The sequence below is a fragment of the Hippocampus zosterae genome, chromosome 14 (genome assembly GCF_025434085.1).
Source record: "Hippocampus zosterae strain Florida chromosome 14, ASM2543408v3, whole genome shotgun sequence".
In the NCBI taxonomy this organism is placed as follows: Eukaryota; Metazoa; Chordata; class Actinopteri; order Syngnathiformes; family Syngnathidae; genus Hippocampus; species Hippocampus zosterae.
Genome location: NC_067464.1, coordinates 17,176,407 through 17,195,854, shown reverse-complemented (window position 1 = coordinate 17,195,854; position 19,448 = coordinate 17,176,407). Strand labels below are relative to the sequence as shown.

The 19,448-nt window shown below is 44.4% G+C and overlaps 1 long non-coding RNA gene across 1 annotated transcript in view; it reads left to right on the top strand.

Moving 5' to 3' along the window:
* The window catches only part of LOC127614559 (uncharacterized), a 135,832-nt gene that overhangs the window by 14,279 nt on the left and 102,105 nt on the right, over positions 1-19,448 (top strand). The gene's annotated exons all lie outside the window — the stretch shown is intronic.

Here is a 19,448-nt window from a genome sequence, read left to right as displayed (position 1 = left end):
CTACTTATCGCCTTGTGTGTGTGTGCCTGTCTATTAATTGGGAATAGCAATTGTTATGTTTGGAGTGCAGAGGGGAAACATGGCAGCTTTTCACTCTCGCTCGCTCAACAGCCACTAGATGGCGTTATCACACATACCAATGTTAATGCTCATTCATTTTCACAGAACAATATATTACCGCCTAATTACCATTCGTTTTCAGTATCTAATTAGAGCCTTGGCCACTGAGCATATGTGGGACGTAGGAAAAACGAAATGAGAGGATTTAAGAAAAATGGAATGACAACAATGTCATTAATCCAGGAAGGGGAGAAAGAAGGGTGGATCAATATAGGGATGTATTTGATCTCTCAAAAGTGACATGTCCAAAGGGCGGTGGTGGGCGGGGGGTGGGGGTATGACAATTACAAATAGCAGTATGATGCCATGTGATTCACCGCAAAACATATTAAACATGTTAACGTAGAATGCCACAGGCCAGCACTGCTGTTTCACAGAATGAGAGTTCTGATTTCCAGTCTGGAGTTTAACATATACCCCTTATCCTTTGTTTCATTTTTGAAAAGCACCATAGCTATGCTATGTTAATTAAAGACTACATTTCCCGTGGGTGAATGTGAATGTTTGCTCGTTCTGTGTCAGCTGTGATAGACGAGTTTGCCAGCCCTGGGCGTACAACTACACTTTCACAAGTCATTTGGGCTCCACCCTCTCAGTAACCTTGAACAGGAACAGGATAGCTGCATAAGCAACGAATGTATGTGATGTGATGGATATACGGCGCAAACCTTTGCCAAGGTGAATCATCTGACGAAACAGATTACGCGGGACAGCAAACTTGTACTTTTTTTTTTAATCAGAGATGGAGGATAACCTTTGATTTCTTTTTTGCGCTGAGACAAAATCTGCTCGTTTTTTTTCACGATGAAATCAGGTTTTCATAGAATAATAATAATCATCATAATCATAATAATATATCTTGGAGTATTTATGAATTGACAGGTGGATTTTTTCATCATTAGTGTGTCAACCTCACAGTGCGAAGGTACTGGGTTCAATTCCAGCTCTGGCCTCCAAGCGTGGAGTTTGCATGTTCTTCCCGTGCCTGTGTGGGTTTTTTCCCAGTATTCTGGTTTCCTCCCACATTCCAAAAACACCCATGGCAGGCTGATTGAACACTCTAAATTGTCCCTAGGTGTGAGTGTGAGCATGGATGGTCGTTTGTTTGTGTGTGCCCTGCGATTGGCTGGCAACCAATTCAAGGTGCTTTCGATTTCGATTTCCTCATAGCTACAAATTACAACACATTGAAAAATCTGAATTGCATAAGGTGTTGACTCACCCAGAACTTATCCCTTCTCTGGGTTGATGCCTTAAAGGTTCAGGTCAAACACAAAACATTTGTGTGTTTCTGTGTATGTGTGTGTTTTAAATCCCTTCCAACTTGTGTTTCGACGCCTACAAAACGATGATAATGGGGATAAATTTATATTCATAAAGTGTATGCAATATTTCATCACATTATTCAAGAGAGAGCATTCTATTTTCATTCTGAGAGCCTGAGTCACGTTCGGTGTCAGACCAATCTGAATCTCTTGCAGGAGGAAACCGGAGGAGACAATGCAATGCTCTTCTATCAAATGCAGAGCTGCTGCAATTACATTACATTAGCTGCTTTATTTCTGACCCTGATATATATCAGTGTGGGAGAGAATCGACTTCGACGGAACCATGGAACTTAAGGTACTCTATGTGTGGGTGAGCAGAGGCAAGAGAAATCCGTCCACTCAAAACTATATAAACACACAAAAACCAAATACATTCTGCGCATACATACATACATCATTCAAGTCATTTAACTGTTTTCACATTCATGAGAAGCCCTAATGAATTCAAAGACAGCACGTTTAAAACAACATGCAAAGCACCTGTCACACATGTCACATGCTGTGGAATCGCATTCTTTGGGCAAAAGAACCCAAGTTCATTCCCATCACTCTGACGGGAAGAGTCAAGTACAGCGAAGGAAAGGAAAGCTCATGATCTACGCGCGCCATCACATCCTGTGTCAAAAAGTGTTACGTATTACAACGTGTGCAGTTACAGTATGTATGGCAGCTAATGGATGAAGCTTTGTGCTTGTGTTCAGGTGGTGAAAATGGCACTGAAGTGTAAGGTGCAGTGCATTTTGTCATACAGGTTGCCTCTATTCACATTCAACCACATCACATAAAACTGAGAGGTGAGCACGTTACCGTGCACATTGACTATTACTTGAAACATTCATCAAAAGACGCAAATAAATGGAATATTCTTTAATTGTCAGTGGCTGGATTTTAAAAACGGTAAAGCACACTTTTTAATTTTCTGAAGAAGGGTTTCTTTTCTCAAGACCCACAAACAAACAGAAAAGGTGCTTGCAGTGAAGGCGTGACAAAGTATGTCAAGTAAGGAATCATGTACAGGTGTAGTGGAGTTACCCCTTTCATTTTAGAGTTACTGCGTATGAAATACGAACTGCCATTTTCTTAAAAAATAAATATAAGTGTACCATTGTCAAATTGTGGCCCTCTGTATTTCAAAGGAAAGCATTTGGTGGTCGTTGGCCAATATAATGGCAAATTCGTAGCCCACCGATCATTTTCAGCATCACAACATACAGTGGATATCAAGAATTTGTTCAAATGGCAGGTTTCTGTGATACAACAAAATGAGACCAAGACAAATTAATTCAAACTTTTTGGGATCATAAATGTAGCTTCCAATCTGTACAACTCAATTTTCTAGAGAGGATACAAACATAAACAACTGAAATACATAATGTGGTTGCACTACTGTCTGTGCAAACATGATAATTAGCATGAGGTTGGACTCCTCAAATGAAGTTATGTTCGAGGAGGCCTTCAATGGTGTGTGTGTGTGTGTGTGTGTGTGTGTGTGTGTGTGTGTGTGTGTGTGTGTGTGTGTGTGTGTGTGTGTGTGTGTGTGTGTGTGTGTGTGTGTGTGTGTGTGCTGACTGCAAAGTCAACCACTGGTTGAATCGGACAACAACACATTAGGCCACGTGTTTGGAAATTTTTATTTTGGCGATTTTTATTTTCATGTATTTTTTCACAATTGACTGAAACCTGGCCTTAATTCCAAAATGGATCATTTGGTGCAAAAACAAAACTGCTCATCATCACAGAAGTGCCTCCAGTGAAGCACGGTGGTGGCTGCATCGTGCTTTGGGGGCTAGTTTTCTTCACTTGGATCCGGGGCCTTAGACAAACTGGAGGGGTTTATGCACAGGTCAACACGGCATTGTGTTCACACAAAATCTTCTGGGCCCCATTCACGATAGTATCGCGTGGCTTTTGCCTGGTGAAAATGGAGGAAACAGATAGCTTGCACAAAGCAAATGCAGATGGTGAAATGCGTCACAAACTTAACCTTTGTTAATATGGTGTTGAGACAGAGCAAACTGTCGGCAAATGAAGAGCAATTAAAGGTGCTATCAGCAGCTGCAGGTCATTCTTTGTGCATTCGGGCCTCAGTGTTTTGCCGAATCGAGAAAGCTATCATTGGGAAAAGCCTACTACAATCCATCCATCTATCCATTCCCAATACAGTTTATCCTGAACAGGGTCATGGGGAGTTCCTGGAGCCTACCCCAGCTGAGCCTGAGCGGAAGGCAGACTACACCCTCAACTGGTCTCCAGTCAGTCCGGGGGCACATGTCGAGATGAACAATCACTCACATCCACACAGTCACTGAGTGGGAACCGATCCCACGCTGTCCGCATATACTGTAAGTCAGGCGAGTGTACCACTACACCATCAGAGTGTCACGTTCCGTGACTGCCAGCAGGTGGCGGGTTTTTCCCTCTGCCTACTGCACACCTGTTCTTGACTCGTTGCCTTCTTGCCTTACGGCCGATACTCTTGTGATTTCGCGTTTAGACTCTAAGAATTGTACTTATCGTATTTTCGCCAATTCAGGCCCTCCTCGTGTTTTGTTTTTTCGCGAGCGTTTTCAGTTGTTTTTTCCTTCTTTGTTACTCCTGGTCCTTATTTGATCAGCGTTTTTTGTTACCGTTTTTCCCTGTCGGGCTCTTTCTGTTTTTTGTCATTAAAGACACCTTTTGTTTGACAAGATTTTTTCGTTGTCTGCTTTCCGGGGATCCAACCCTTTACTTCCTTGTTCTGCACGGAGCGATCCGTTATCGCTTCGGGCAGAGCGTGACACAGAGACTTGCCTACTAGAATATATGAGATTTATTTGACCTTAATCAGAGGCACCATAAAAATTAACGGGTGTGAGATGACTCACATTTAACATGAGTTTAAATGTGATTAAGTCATCCGGAAAGCAATCGAATCCCAGGTGCTGTAGATGAGGCTGTGCACACTTCTGCAGCCACATTTTTTCAGTTGTTGCCATCAAAAGACAATTTAAAAAGATTGAACTGAGTTATATAGGGTATAGGCCACAGTGATGGTGGGAAAAGTGTTAGGGAGGGGCCAGCCAGGCAGCCTCCTCAGCCAGGGTGGTGTGCACCTCACACCTGAGACTTGCCAGCTCATTACCCACCTGTAGCCCATCATGTCGTTTGGGCTGGTATAAGTTGGTTCCCAAACCAGTCTTCAGTGCAAATTCATGCTGTCACCACCTGTAGTGAGCTCTGTTGGCATCTCCTGAATTGTTTGTTCCCTGTACGGACGTTTCCCTGTGGATTCCTCGTGCTTCTCCCTGAACTCTGAAGTAAGTCCCAGTTTTCTTCCCCGAGTTGACTTTGCAAAGACTCTAATAAACAACGCCCATGCCTGCCTGTTGTCGTTCAATCGGGGTCGCATACAAACCCGAACAAAAAGTTTTGAAATGATTTTTCTTGGTTTGTCCCGCCTTCTTCACATTTTAGTAAGCAAACCACACAAAAGACGAAATTTCCAAAACTGCACATTCAGTGCACTAATCAGCTCTTTTCCTGAACATTTTTTTGTAGGCTACGATGACTCGCAAGCCTGCGCACTTAAGGTCACTGGGGGAGCGCTGGCGTGATAAATTACATAGTGATGTGTTCTTACAGCAACCCTTCCCGCCTCTAGCGTCACTTTTCATGGTACGCGGTGAACCTCATAAATCAGCAGGTGAGTCACCACAAGTGGCTTTCCTTTCATTCTGTGTGATTTTTTTTTTCTTTCCCCATTCCCACCTTGTAAAGCTGCTCAATGCCCAACTAATAGGATGTTTTAAAAACAAATGTCATCAGCACATCTCTCTACAGGTCTAACTTTCGCTGTCCTCCGACCTTCCCAAAACTTGAGCTCAATCTATATCTTGTATTTATTTTACTTGCATAACACACTGCCAGTGCTTGAGGAAGCAATCATGTGGCTTTTTTTAGGTTGCTTTTTGTTTTTGTGTGTTTGTTACTGTTTCGTCTTGTGACAAATTTCTCTAAGCTCCATAAATCGTAGTTCTGCAGGGTACAAGGAACAACATTAGCCTTTAAAAGAAGAAGAAAGCACTGTTCAAGAGTTGATTAGTGTCTTGTTGGCTGGCACATGTTCAGGGTGGTCATTTCTTATAGCCCTGACTGACAAGTTGTAAAGGGTTAATGTCGGGCGATGAGTGTTCATAGTTGACTTGAAAGATGCCTGTCTTTTATTTGAGGAGCTCTCTGCATGAGCAGTCATAACATAAATCATCAAGCACAGCTATTCTTGACTTTTGCTATGTATTTAATTTGCAGTGTGGTCAAGCGGTTAGCGCGTTGACCTCACAATGCAGAGGGACGATTCCAGCTCCGGCCTTCCTGTATGGAGTTTGCATGTTCTCCCCCTGCCTGCGTGGGCTTTCTCTGGGTACTGCGGTTTCCTCCCACATTCCAAACATGCATCGCAGGCTGATTGAACACTCTAAATTGTTCCTAGGTTTGAGTGTTGGCGCGTGTGGTTGTTCATCTGGGTGTGGCCTGCGATTGGCTGGCAACCGGTTTAGGGTTTCCCCCGGCAACTGCCCGAAGACAGCTGGAATAGGCTCTAGCACCCCCGCAACCCTTGTGAGGATAAAGTGTATCGGAAAATGGATGGATGGATGTTGAATGCTTGTTGTTCATTGAAAATCAACTCAAACTCTCACCATGATGTGCGCCTGATTTTTTTTAAATATTTTTTTTTTTTACACTAAACAAAAATTGATCAAAAATCTTGTCAACTTCCAAGTACTTTGATTGTGTAAGGAGAATGACGTCAGCAAGGGATGTTTGGAAAATATTTATTTGATATACTGTATTTCAATTTACACTTTTTTTGTTGAAAAAAACATTGACTTTTCATGAATCTATTGACGGTCACCAGCATGTTGAGTCAATAGTTCTGTGTTGTAAAGTTTGCCACAACAGCCCCATACTGTGTTTTTATATTGCAAAGGAATCCATGCTTTTACCAGTAGTCCTGAATGCACAGCAGAAACCGCGCAGTATTTGTTCAATGGTTACTTTCATTACCAATTGAGGTGATTTTGACTGTGAGAGTAAATGAACACAATTACATTTTAAAGTGTCTTCATTGGATCCGTATTGATCTACAGTACTTTCAGGAATCCCACAGTTTACACATTGAGAAGGTTAATGTGAGCCTAAAGTTTTCTAACCAATGTACTTGATTGTGGCTTAATGATGAGCCAGTAAATCAAAGATTACATCCATTGGGCACATTGTCAATACCTGTCTCATAAGGAACTAACTTCATTCGCACGGAGTAAACGCATCAAATACTTCTCCCACACAAGTCAGCCAAGAAGTCTGTAATCGGTAATATGAAACCAGATAGCTCTATAAAGTAGTCAGCATGTCTGTTTTGATCTGTTTTCTATACAGTAGTAGTTGTTGTCTTGATCTTTACAGATGACTGGTCTACTTTTTTTCTTCGTGGGCGGCTGAAAATTATTGGAAGTTCTCAGAAATAGTTGATTAAGGCACACCCCATTAGCGAGATGGATCCATTGGTTTTAGGGGCATGACCTACATTGCAGTTCAACCCATGCGCACAGCAGTGTTGCTCAGTCAAGGGAGATCGTCACGTCTGTCGTCATGAGATGCAATAATAAAATAACGCAAGTACTTGTATTAATATTTGTCCTCTGGACTATGATTTTGGTGTGGTTCTTAAAGTATTTTGACCACTTTTATAGTAAAAATCAAAAAATTCTGTATTTCCTTTCCTGCTTATCTAAACGGAGTCTCCTTTGGAGATGAGAGGTGAGGCATGGATAGTCGATATGACATAAATCTAACAGTTAGATTGCGCTTTGTGCTGGGAACTAATATAGGGCCCAGAGTCTTTATTGTGCAATAAAAATGTACGGTAGATTGTGAATTTTCCCCTTTGAGTCGCTGTAAAGTCAAAGTTAATACAGTATGTCACACCACAGAGAAAGGCATTCACAACCCTGCAAAATTGGAATGTTTAAAAACACTGCAGGAATACAATATGAGTTATCAAAAATATGTAAAATTCAGCCTTTTTTTTTGTTGTCAAATGCTGCGGGAGTGTCCCCTGAATGCACTGAAAACACACCCCTGCTGTCATTCAAATAGCACACATCTTTCTTATGCCTACAAATTCTTACTTGTCGTGAAATATATATCACCTTAAAGCCCCAGATGACTGAAATATATCCCACCAGATCATCGTGATTTCAACAGTCAATCAAAACGCACAGGAGCTTTAACTTGCACACAAAAGAAGGCTGCGCTTTGGAGTTTTCATTATTTTGCATTTTTTGCAAAATGAATCATCGACTGTATGTCATCATTTGCGGGATCTTTCAATGACTTCATTGACTGGATGAAATGAGACATGACTGCAAACGCAATCTTCTTCACTCCGGGGTCATTCTGTGCTGCCATAATGTATATGTGAGAGCCTGGGAATGTGGGAATGCCTTGGCATCCCTCGCGAAGAGGTGGAAAAAGTGGCTAAGGCGAGGGAAGACTGGGCTTTCCTGCCAAATATGCAACCCCGGAAAAGTGGGTGGGGAAAGAGAATGGAGAGATTAATGGACAATGCAGCTCAACGACTTCATTTAAAAAGGTTTGTTGGAGCACTCTTCCTTTCGGTAACCATGAACCTGATAATGAGGCATTGATAATTGGTGTCAATGCAACATGTTTCGGTTTCTGGTTGGGGGGTGGCGTTCCCTCCCGAGCTATATCTGTCACACATTACAATTATCAGTCTTTATGAGCTCTGCCTCGCTGCCAACCTGATGTCGGGTGATTCGCTTGCCTTGCTCACAACTCGAGTGTTAGATTATCTTAAAGTTTTGTTTTACTTTGTTTCTTGTTCACAGTTTGTATTCTCGGTCTAAGTGTTGTGCTTGTTTGTTTGCACTTAATTGAACGGTGTTTGTTTTTGTTTTTTTTTCTTCTTTCTACCGACATTCTTGCTGCTGGAAGCTGTAAATTTCCCCAGTGTGGGACAAATAAAGGATATCTTATCGTATTTCTTTAAATTGGATCTCCTTGTCTTTTTATGACAAGTGATTTTCATATTTTAGTACTCCTTGCCTTTTGTCGGTATTGCATTTTCTGTAATAACACTTTTGTTGATCTCTATCTGTGGCTACGTTTGTGGGATGCACTTTGTTCTGCAGCAATCCAGAACTTGTTTCTGTCTGTAGGGCGAATATATGCACCAGACTAAAGAGGGAACTTTCGCATTTTTATTATAATAAAAAATGTATTAATAGAGAAGAGGCACAGAATATGGAATTAGCTGGAGCATGACTGTACCATTACTGTAAAGTTGATGTTATATGATAAGGTTATAATAGTACTAAACACAACTATGAGCACTGTTATGCGGAAGATAAGAAGCAAAGGTGTATAATTCAGTAAAATAAGATATAGTAACTGTTATACTGAAGGCTTAGTGATGCATGACAATTATCGATAAATGCATAATGGTAGCTTTCTTTGGAACGACACAAGATGTATTCAAAATTGAAATATTGCGTGTATGTTTTTTTATGTATAGATGTATGAAGATTCCTAAAGATGGGTGGATCTTAACATGAAATTAACATACATGTGCAGGAAGATGTGTAAGTAGGTAAAAGATCACCTGTTGTAATGATTATTTGTAATTCTGATTTGCTCTTTTTTTTCTTTATTTTTAATGCTCTTCATTTTACTATTTTTCTTCACTAGTTCCTATAGTATACTGTACTTTTATTTTTCTGGGTGTTTGAAATAAATTGTTTCAAGAAAGAAAGATAATTCACATTGTAGAAATGAAGACCTCCTGATGACCAGGTAGTTAAATGGAAAATTATATCACTTTCACAGAGAGACAAAAGCACAATGCAAGCCTGGAAAAGGTACAGGCAGATAATTTTTCACCTGCATCTTGTCAATACAAGTGTGTGCTTTGCTGAAGGCTGACATGATATATTAGCTGGATGGAGGATAAGACGGGGCATGCCGGGTATTTGTCGCAATGACATACATCACATGGGAGAGGTTAGAGGTGAATGAATGGTGAATTATCTGTTACTGGGGAAATGGTGGGAGGATGAGATGGATATGGTAAAGTGGAAGTGAAACCAAAACAGAATCTGTCATGGTACATTCATCATGGAGAAGCCAGTTCTTACAGGAAAGCAGTAGCTTTTGTTTGGCTATCAAGATAATTCTTAGAGTGGGATACCTAAAAGATGGCAGCAAAACTCTCTGTTTACTAGACCACAAAATTAGGCCGACGGTGCAATACACTGCGATTTAACACAAATGCTGTATCAATAACTTTGACATTAAAATGACTGCAAACCGTAAAATGGCTCAGGAGTTAAGTCACATTTATTTATACCGGCCTTAATTACCAACAGTTTCAAAGGGCTTCACATGCCCACAGTTGACAAATATTAACGGAATCCCCTGACCTTAATCCCAAGGAGGGCAAGGCAAAAACCAAAAAAAAAAACATCCGGGGAAAAATGAGAAACCTTCAGAAGGGGCCGCAGATGGGAGAATCCCCCTTCCAGGATGCCGAGTGGGCAAATTTCGACACAACTAACACTATCCACTGTTAGTTAGAATTATATAAAACTCCATTTGACAACATTAAAACACTGCAGGGAAATGTGTGTGTGTGTGTAGTTAATTCATTTTCCGATCCGCATATCCTCACAAGGGTTGCGGGGAGCGCTGGAGCCTATCCCAGCCATCTTCGGGCAGCAGGCGGGAGATGACCTGAACCGGTTGCCAGCCAATCGCAGGTGTGTGCAGTGACAAGTGATATTCTTCAAAAAATGGTCGCTAATAGCGTGAGCGTAGTCATGCTATTCTTGGGCAATATTTTCTGTATATTTGCAAAAATAATTTCCTCAGGACCGGACCTTGAGTTGAAGTTGAGTTGAAGTCCCATAGGATGTTACAGATCATAAGAAAGAGATTTCAATTTGGCATTGTTGACCACGGCAGATGCAGGTGTTTACATGCATCTTAAAATCTGGTTTAATGTTCTCGTTATCCTTCGAGAATGTAAATCTACTAAGCGATTCTTACAGTCAACAATCACACAAGTTATACACATACAATAATAATGTAGATATTCTTTACATGCACAACATATAATCCTGCTAATATTGTTTATGATCCCCAAACGGTTTTATTTTACCGTGCAAGGATGATGTTCAGACTACTCTGAAAAATAAACATACATTATTCATTGTATTTACTATTTTATCAAAGTCACTGAAAAAAAATATTTCTGTTAGTTTGTGCTTGTTGCATGTAAAATAGCAGGAAGAGGCACCACCTCCAGCAGTAGCAGAGACTGAGTAAAGAACCGAACTGTGCACTTTAGACAATCTACTTTTTAAATTTGCTTCAATTTTTTTTTTTTTTTCCTGACATTGAAGCAAGAGGGATGAGAACGCAAGTGAGTGCCAAGGCCAGATTCAAGGTCATCATGGTGTATATATCTGCCTTGGACACAATGCCACTAACACAGTCTCCCCTCGCAACCCACACACTTGCACATCCTAAGAAAATAAAATTGCCTCATAAAACTGCCACAACTCGTACTTCAACAAAACTCCAGCATTAATAATACTGGAGAAAATTCTACTCTTTCCTTGCGCCATCTCACCATCATGCTGCAGTCACTGGACTGTTGTTGTATTTAGACAATTCATGTCCATTCCACCCATCAGAGCTCGCTATTGTGGCTAGAGTGTGTATTCCTACCACGTGTAGAAGACACAAACTTCAGGGAAGGTAAACTATGGAAATGCCACCGTCTTTAATCAATCCGCCAACCGAGAACTAAATTACCAAGAGGCCAGCATGAGACTTAAATGAGACACTAAATCCTCTTGCTAATAATTGCTCCATTAAAGAATGGAGCAATGATTAAAGCTCATGGAGGCCAATCAGCTCCGCACATCCCTATTCTGGGCTCCTTAGCAAAAATACCCATGTGGCATTGCAGTAAAATAAACATTAGTTGAATGACTTCTTCATCGTGTATCATTTTTAGATGCCACTGAAGTGCAAAAACAAACCTCGCAGAATTTAATGGCTGAATTCTTCCCAGACATAAGTCACATTGGGGGTATTGGTCCTTATTTTTTGTTCGGGGGAGACTTCCACCCACATGGAGTTGATTCATCGTTGTTTGCAGAGAGAAACAATTATACGATCACCATTTTACTCGCAATTTTTCATGCTTACAACTGAGCAACAGGTTTTTCTCCCACAAGTGTCTGTCACGGTTTCATTTGTTCCAGGATCCTGTCAGCCTGTTTAGCCCACTCACACTTATTGTTAGCGTCGACATCTCTGTAAGAAAAATCTGATCATCCGAGGCGTTATTGACATTTTTTTTGGATCGACATCGGTGTAACATTTTGTAGTCATACAGTATCTTCAGAATGAACAAAATCAGTTTTTTGCTTTTTCTTTGGATTTTTTTTTTTTGTGACAAGACCACAGAAGAATACCAGTGACAGCCAAAATCTGATGATATTCACAGAAACCCCAAACCTATTTTCATTCATTCATTCATCTTCCGAACCGCTTGATCCTCACTGGGGTTGCGGGGGGTGCTGGAGCCTATCCCAGCTGTCGCCGGGCAGTAGGCGGGGGACACCCTGAATTGGTTGCCAATCGCAGGGCACACAGAGACGAACAACCATCCACGCTCACACTCACAACTAGGGACAATTTTAGAGTGTTCAATCAGCCTGCCACGCATGTTTTTAGGAATGTAGGAGGAAACCGGAGCACCTGGAGAAAACCCACACAGGCCCCGGGAGAACATGCAAACTCCACACAGGGAGCCCGGAGCTGGAATCGAACCCGGTACCTCTGCACTGTGAATCCAACGTGCTAACCACTGGACTGCCGCGCTGCCCCAAACTTATTTTGACAATGGAAATCAATCTTTGTGTATCTGTCGTGGCTGAAGACATGTCTTGAAGTCATCTCTACAATCGAGAGCCTGTTCCAGACTGACTTTTCTTTGTTTTGTTATTTTGTGATTGGCTGGCAACCAGTACAAAGTGTACACCGCCTGCTGCTACGGTTAGGAAGATGCCTGCGAACCCTACGGAGGATAAGCATCTCAGTTAATGGATGGGGTGGATGATGGGATTTTCACACGCGGGTGCAGTGATGAATGGAATTTGCGCCATTGTGGGAAGTGAGCACAGCCAATTTGATCCCAGCCTATTGACGCAAATCCTTTCATTCTCTTTAAATTCTGTGCTCGGTGAACATAGCAGAAGCATAATATGGACTCTCTGGAGTCTGTGCAGGAGATCACCACGCAAATGTATGATTAGTAGGAACTGCAAAAAAAAAATCTCCATTTGAGAATGACGTTACAAAGACGGTTGTATAATGGGCATTTACCTTTGATTGTGCGTGCCGCAGTCAGGGGCGTGCTTTTAAAAATATAAAGATGAATGATGATAATAGTAGTACATTCAGTGTGTTGATTTCGACAGTGAATCAGAGGGTTTGATGCATGCTCTCTTATTTATTGACGAAATACGATGACATCCAACACCTCCAACGGCAAAACAACTAAGACCTGCTTTCACCTCGCAAAGGTGCAGCACAATCTGCAAAATTCCAAAACACAGTAGACTTGCCCCACACCGAAAATTAAGATGCACTGTTTCTGATGCCAAGCACATGTGTGCCTGTCTACAAAACGAGTGCCCAGGTTGTGTTGGTTGCACCAACCGCCCACTTCCTGTTTATACACCGACATGCCGCTGTGTATAATGAGGTGGATCATTGCGTTGTCGACTTCCAGAGTTTGACAGCTGGGTGCATTGAAGTGCAGTTGTTTGTGTAGCACATCCATCCATTCATCCGTTTTCTGATCCGCTTTATCCTCACAAGGGTCACGGGGCGTGCTGGAGCCTATCCCAGCTGTCTTCGGCAGTAGGCGGGGGACACCCTGACCCGGTTGCCAGCCAATCGCAGGGCACACAGAGACAAACAACCATCCACGCTCACACCGAAGGACAATTTAGAGTGTTCAATCAACCTGCCCTGCATGTTTTTGGTATGTGGGAGGAAACCGGAGTACCCAGAGAAAACCCACACAGGCATTGCGCGAACATGTAAACCCCACACAGGGAGGCCGGAGCCAGAAATGAACCCTGCACCTACGCAACGTGAGGTTGACGCGCTAACCACTGGACCACCCATGTGGAGCACAGTCCTTCTCAAATCGTGGTGCGCACCAGTGGTGCGATACCGACGGGAGCTGTGTAACCCCGGGGATATGTTTTGTTTTTATAATTAATTGCACATCAAATACAGAAGGTGGCCGTGGCACTTATTGCAGAGGTACAAAGGACCGAGCCTTTTCCATTTCCTGTCCCTCTCTTGTCCCACTCATCAAGGTCCCTGTCCGTCTCTTGTAACTCATCTTAAAATACATTTTTATTCTATGGCTTTTAACTCGGCATAAGACTAGGTATTGTTTAATGATGTTTAATGTTTGTATTATTTTCTTTTTTTTTTTTTGGACCAGATAGCACTCTGAATGCAGCAAGGCAACTGCTCTTTGCAATTGTTATCGAGTTATTTGGCGAAAGGCTTCTGCGCTATGTGGCGATGCACTATTCACGTTTCACCAAACAGTTTTTGGAATGGCCAAAAGAAAAGAACAGGGCACGTAAATGGATCAGTTTCATTCTCGCAAAGCGAACAAATTTCACATGCAGTTCTTTGTTACAACCACTTTTACGACACCATTTTCTCAACAGTTTTGGTTATGGTAAAAGATTTGCAAAAAGGTAGGTGTGATAATCAATGAATAACCCTGACGGTAGTTTACGAAAACATTCGATTCAAAATATACATGCACATGTGTGTAATCCACAGCAACCTGCAACTCCATAATGGAACACTTCAACCACAAAATCCTCAAGATCCATCACCAACTCCATCACAACCTGCCTGCTCCCCCCCCCCCCATCTGAAACTTCTTCTCCTTGTCATTTTTTCTCCAGTTTTGTTCTACCAACGACTGCTGAATTATCCGACCTCATACTCAAATCCAAGCCCACCACTTGCCAGCTTGATCCCCTCCCTTCCTCCCTTGTTAAATCCTGCCTTCCTTCTGTGCTTCCTCACATATCTGCCATTATCCACTCCTCACTCTCTTCTGGTATTGTCCCATCACTCCTCAAAGCCGCTGCTATCACCCCCACACTGAAAAAACATGGCTCTGACCCCAACAACTTTGATAACCTCCGCCCCATCTCCAACCTTCCATTTATCTCAAAAATCCTTGAAAAAACTGTTGCTGCTCAACTCCACTCCCACCTGTCCCTTCACTCTCTCTATGAACCCTTTCAGTCCGGTTTCCGTCCGCCAAAGCACAGAGACTGCCCTAATCCGTATTGTAAATGATCTCCTCATAGCATCTGACTCCGGTTTAGTCTCCATCCTCATCCTCTTAGACTTGAGCGCTGCCTTTGACACAATCTCTCACCTTATCCTCCTCAATAGACTCTCCTCCATTGGTCTCTCCCACACTCCCCTCAGTTGGTTCCACTCCTACCTCACTGGCCGCACGCAGTTTGTCCAGCTCAAATCATTCACCTCAAAGGCCTCCCCAGTCACCACAGGTGTACCACAGGGATCTGTCCTAGATCCACTTCTCTTCATCATCTACCTCCTGCCTCTTGGCCATATCCTCCGCAAATTTAACATCCACTTTCACTGCTTTGCTGATGACGCCCAGCTCTACCTCTGCTGCAAGCCAAACTCCATACTCCCACCACCCTCCCTCACCTCTTGCCTCTCCGAACTCAAAACATGGTTCACAACAAACTTTCTTAAATTAAATGCTAATAAAACTGAAGTCCTCCTTCTTGGCACCAAATCCACTTTATCCAAAGTAAACAGTTTTTCCTTTAACATTGACAGTTCCCTCGTGTCCCCCTCCCCCCAGGTTAAGAGTCTGGGTGTCATCCTGGATAGTATGCTCACCTTCCACTCATATATCAACACCATCACCCGCACTGCTTATTTCCACCTCCGCAATATTACCAGACTTCACCCTTCCCTCACCCCCCCGCACCACTGCTATCCTTGTCCACAGTCTTGTCACATCCCGCCTTGATTACTGCAACGCTCTCCTCTTCGGGCTACCTCAAAAGTCCCTTCATAAAATCCAACTGGTTCAGAACGCCTCTGCTCGTATCATCACAAAAACATCTTCCCACCAGCACATCACCCCCGTTCTACAACAGCTACACTGGCTCCCTGTTCAACATCGAATCAACTACAAACTGCTTCTATATACATATATGGCCATCCACAACCTGGCCCCTCCTTAGCTATCTGACCTTCTCCAGGTGCATATCCCCTCTCGCTCCCTCAGATCCTCGTCCTCCCTCCGCCTGTCAGTGCCCCCTGCCTGACTGATCACAATGGGAGCCTGAGCCCTCAGTCACGCTGCTCGAAAGCTCTGGAACAACCTACCTCCGGACCTCCAAAACTGCACACCTCTTTCCACTTTCAAGTCCCGACTAAAAACACACCTGTTCAGGATTGCCTACAACACATTGCTCTTCCATTTCCTATGTTTGTATGATTTTATGTCCTGTTTTTATATAACATCTCGTTTACAAATTTTTACATTGTATTTTCTTATTGTTTGTACAGTGTCCTTGGGTGGCATGAAAGGCACTTTTAAATAAAATGCATTATTATTATTATTATTATTATTAATCCTGTATGAAAGCATTAAAAATATCTAGAATCCTCTGCAATGTTTTGCAATTAAAAATGTAGCCGATGTATTGTGTGCCGTGGTCAACAATGCAACAGAACAACCTTAGCAATGACAATGTAACCCACTATAGCGGGTGCTCTCAGTGTGAGGGGGAATACAAGGACCAAGTAGGTAATCCCACTGTGTGCAATTTACAGCCTGACAAAGCATCAAATTTCAAACAATGACGCTAGGCTAATAACGGCAGCCGATATAGCTTACCATTCTTTCAATCTCGATGGGTCTCGTTTCCACTCCACTCATTTTCCGCATCCTGTGCATCTGGATCGTATATCTATGGTCCAACATGGTTCTTGCCAACAACGCTCTCTTCCTCCAACTCTTCCTCCAACACCTGGATCCCCTCAGATAAGTTTGACACAACGCTTTCTGAATCTATTTCTGATTGGCTTTGTACACTTTCCATATTGAGCTGTGCCATTGTTTTTCTTTAAAGAACGTCACACTTAAATGTTGGTCGCTCGCCAGGATCACACATCGCGGAACTGTTTACTTTGTCGAATATATGAAATATAAATGATGTTTTGAAATACTTTGTTGAATGTACTGTATTTTGTTTTATTACCTTACTCTGACATACAAAGATTGCATTTGAATTTTTTTTAAATGACTCTGTGAGTCGTCACCTTACCGTGGTGGAGGGGTTTGTGTGTCCCAATGATCCTAGAAGCTAAGTTGTCTGGGGCTTTATGCCCCTGGCAGGGTCACCCTTGCCAAAAAGGTTCTAGGTGAGGGGCCAGACAAAGCACGGCTCAAAGACCCCAATGATGAATACAATAAATGGATCTAGCTTTCCCTTGCCCGTACGCGGGTCACCGGGGCCCCCCTCTGGAGCCAGACCTGGAGGTGGGGCTCGTTGGCAAGCGCCTGGTGGCCAGGCCTACACCCATGGGGCCCGGCCGGGCACAGCCCGAAGAGGCAACGTGGGTCCCCTTTCCCATGGGCTCACCACCTATGAGAGGGGCCAAAGGGGTCGGGTGCAATGTGAGCTGGGCGGCAGCCAAAGGTGGGGACCCTGGCGGTCCGATCCTCGGCTGCAGAAGCTAGCTCTTGGGACATGGAATGTCACCTCTCTGGCAGGGAAGGAGCCCGAGCTGGTGTGTTAGGCAGAGAATTTCCGACTGGATATAGTCGGACTTGCCTCCACACACAGCCTGGGTTCTGGTACCAGTTCTCTCGAGAGGGGTTGGACTCTCTTCCACTCTGGAGTTGCTCACGGTGAGAGGCGCAGAGCAGGTGTGGGCATACTCATTGCCCCCCGGCACAGTGCCTGTACATTGGGGTTCACACCGGGAGACGAGAGGGTTGCCTCCCTCCGCCTTCGGGTGGGTGGACGGGTCCTGACTGTTGTTTGTGCATATGCACCAAACCGCAGCTCAGCATACCCACCCTTTTTGGAGTCCTTGGAGGGTGTGCTGGAGAGTACTTCTGCTGGGGGACTTCAATGCTCACGTGGGCAATGACAGTGAGACCTGGAGGGGCGTGATTGGGAGGAACGCCCCCCCCCCCCCACCCCCGGTCAGAACCCGAGTGGTGTTTTGTTATTGGACTTCTGTGCTCGTCACGGATTGTCCATAACGAACACATTGTTCAAGCATAAGGGTGTCCATATGTGCACTTGGCACCAGGACACCCTAGGCCGCAATTCGATGATCGACTTTGTAGTTGTATCATCGGATTTGCGGCCGCATGTTCTGGACACTCGGGTGAAGAGTGGGGCGGAGCTGTCAACTGATCACCACCTGGTGGTGAGTAGGCTCCGATGGTGGAGGAAGATGCCGGTCCGTCCTGGCAGACCCAAACGTATAGTGAGGGTTTGTTGGGAACGTCTGGCGGAATCCCCTGTCAAAAGGAGTTTCAACTCCCACCTCCGACAGAGCGTTTCCCATGTTCCGGGGGAGGCGGGGGACATTGAGCCCGAGTGGACCATGTTCCGTGCCTCTATTGTTGAGGCGGCCAATCTGAGTTGTGGCCGTAAGGTGGTTGGTGCCTGTCGTGGCGGCAACCCCCGTACTCGCTGGTGGACACCAGCAGTAAGGGATGCCGTCAAGGAGTCCTATCGAGCCTTTATGGCCTGTGGGACCCCAGAGGCAGCTGACGGGTATCGACTGGCCAAGCGGACCGCGGCTTCGGTGTTCGCCGAGGCAAAAAACCAGAGCGTGGGAAGAGTTCGGTGAGGCCATGGAAGCCGACTTCCGGACGGCTTCGAGGAAATTCTGGTCCACCATCCGACGTCTCAGGAGGGGGAAGCGGTGCACCACTAACACTGTGTACAGTGGGGATGGGGCGCTGCTGACTTCGACTCGGGACGTTGTGAACCGGTGGGCAGAGTACTTCGAAGACCTCCTCAACTTCACCAACACGCCTTCCTTGGCGGAAGCAGAGCCTGGGGACTCTGAGGTGGGCTCTCCTATCTCTGTGGTTGAAGTCACCGATGTGGTTAAAAAGCTCCTCGGTGGCAAGGCCCCAGGGGTGGATGAGATCCGCCCGGAGTTCCTCAAGACTCTGGATGTTGTGGGGCTGTCCTGGTTGACACGCCTCTGCAACATCGCGTGGCCAACAGGGAGAGTGCCTCTGGATTGGCAGACCGGGGTGGTAGTCCCTCTTTTTAAAAAGGGGGACCGGAGGGTGTGTTCCAACTACAGAGGGATCACACTCCTCAACCCCCCTGGTAAGGTCTATTCAGGAGTGCTGGAGAGGAGGGTCCGTCAGGAAGTCGAGCCTCAGATTGAGGAGGAGCAGTGGAGTTTTCGTCCCAACCGTGGAACAGTGGACCAGCTTTACACCCTTAGCAGGGTCCTTGAGGGTATGTGGGAATTCGCCCAACCAGTCTACATGTGTTTTGTGGACTTGGAGAAGGCGTTTGACCGTGTCCCTCGTGGAGTTCTGTGGGGGGTGCTTCGTGGGTATGGGGTACCGAACCCCCTGATACGGGCTGTTCGGTCACTATACCACCGATGTCAGAGTTTGGTTCGCATTGCCGGCAGTAAGTCGGAATCGTTTCCAGTGGGGGTAGGACTCCGCCAAGGCTGCCCTTTGTCGCCGATTCTGTTCATAACTTTTATGGACAGAATTTCTAGGTGCAGCCGAAGCGTTGAGGGGGTCCGTTTTGGGGGCCTCAGTATTGCATC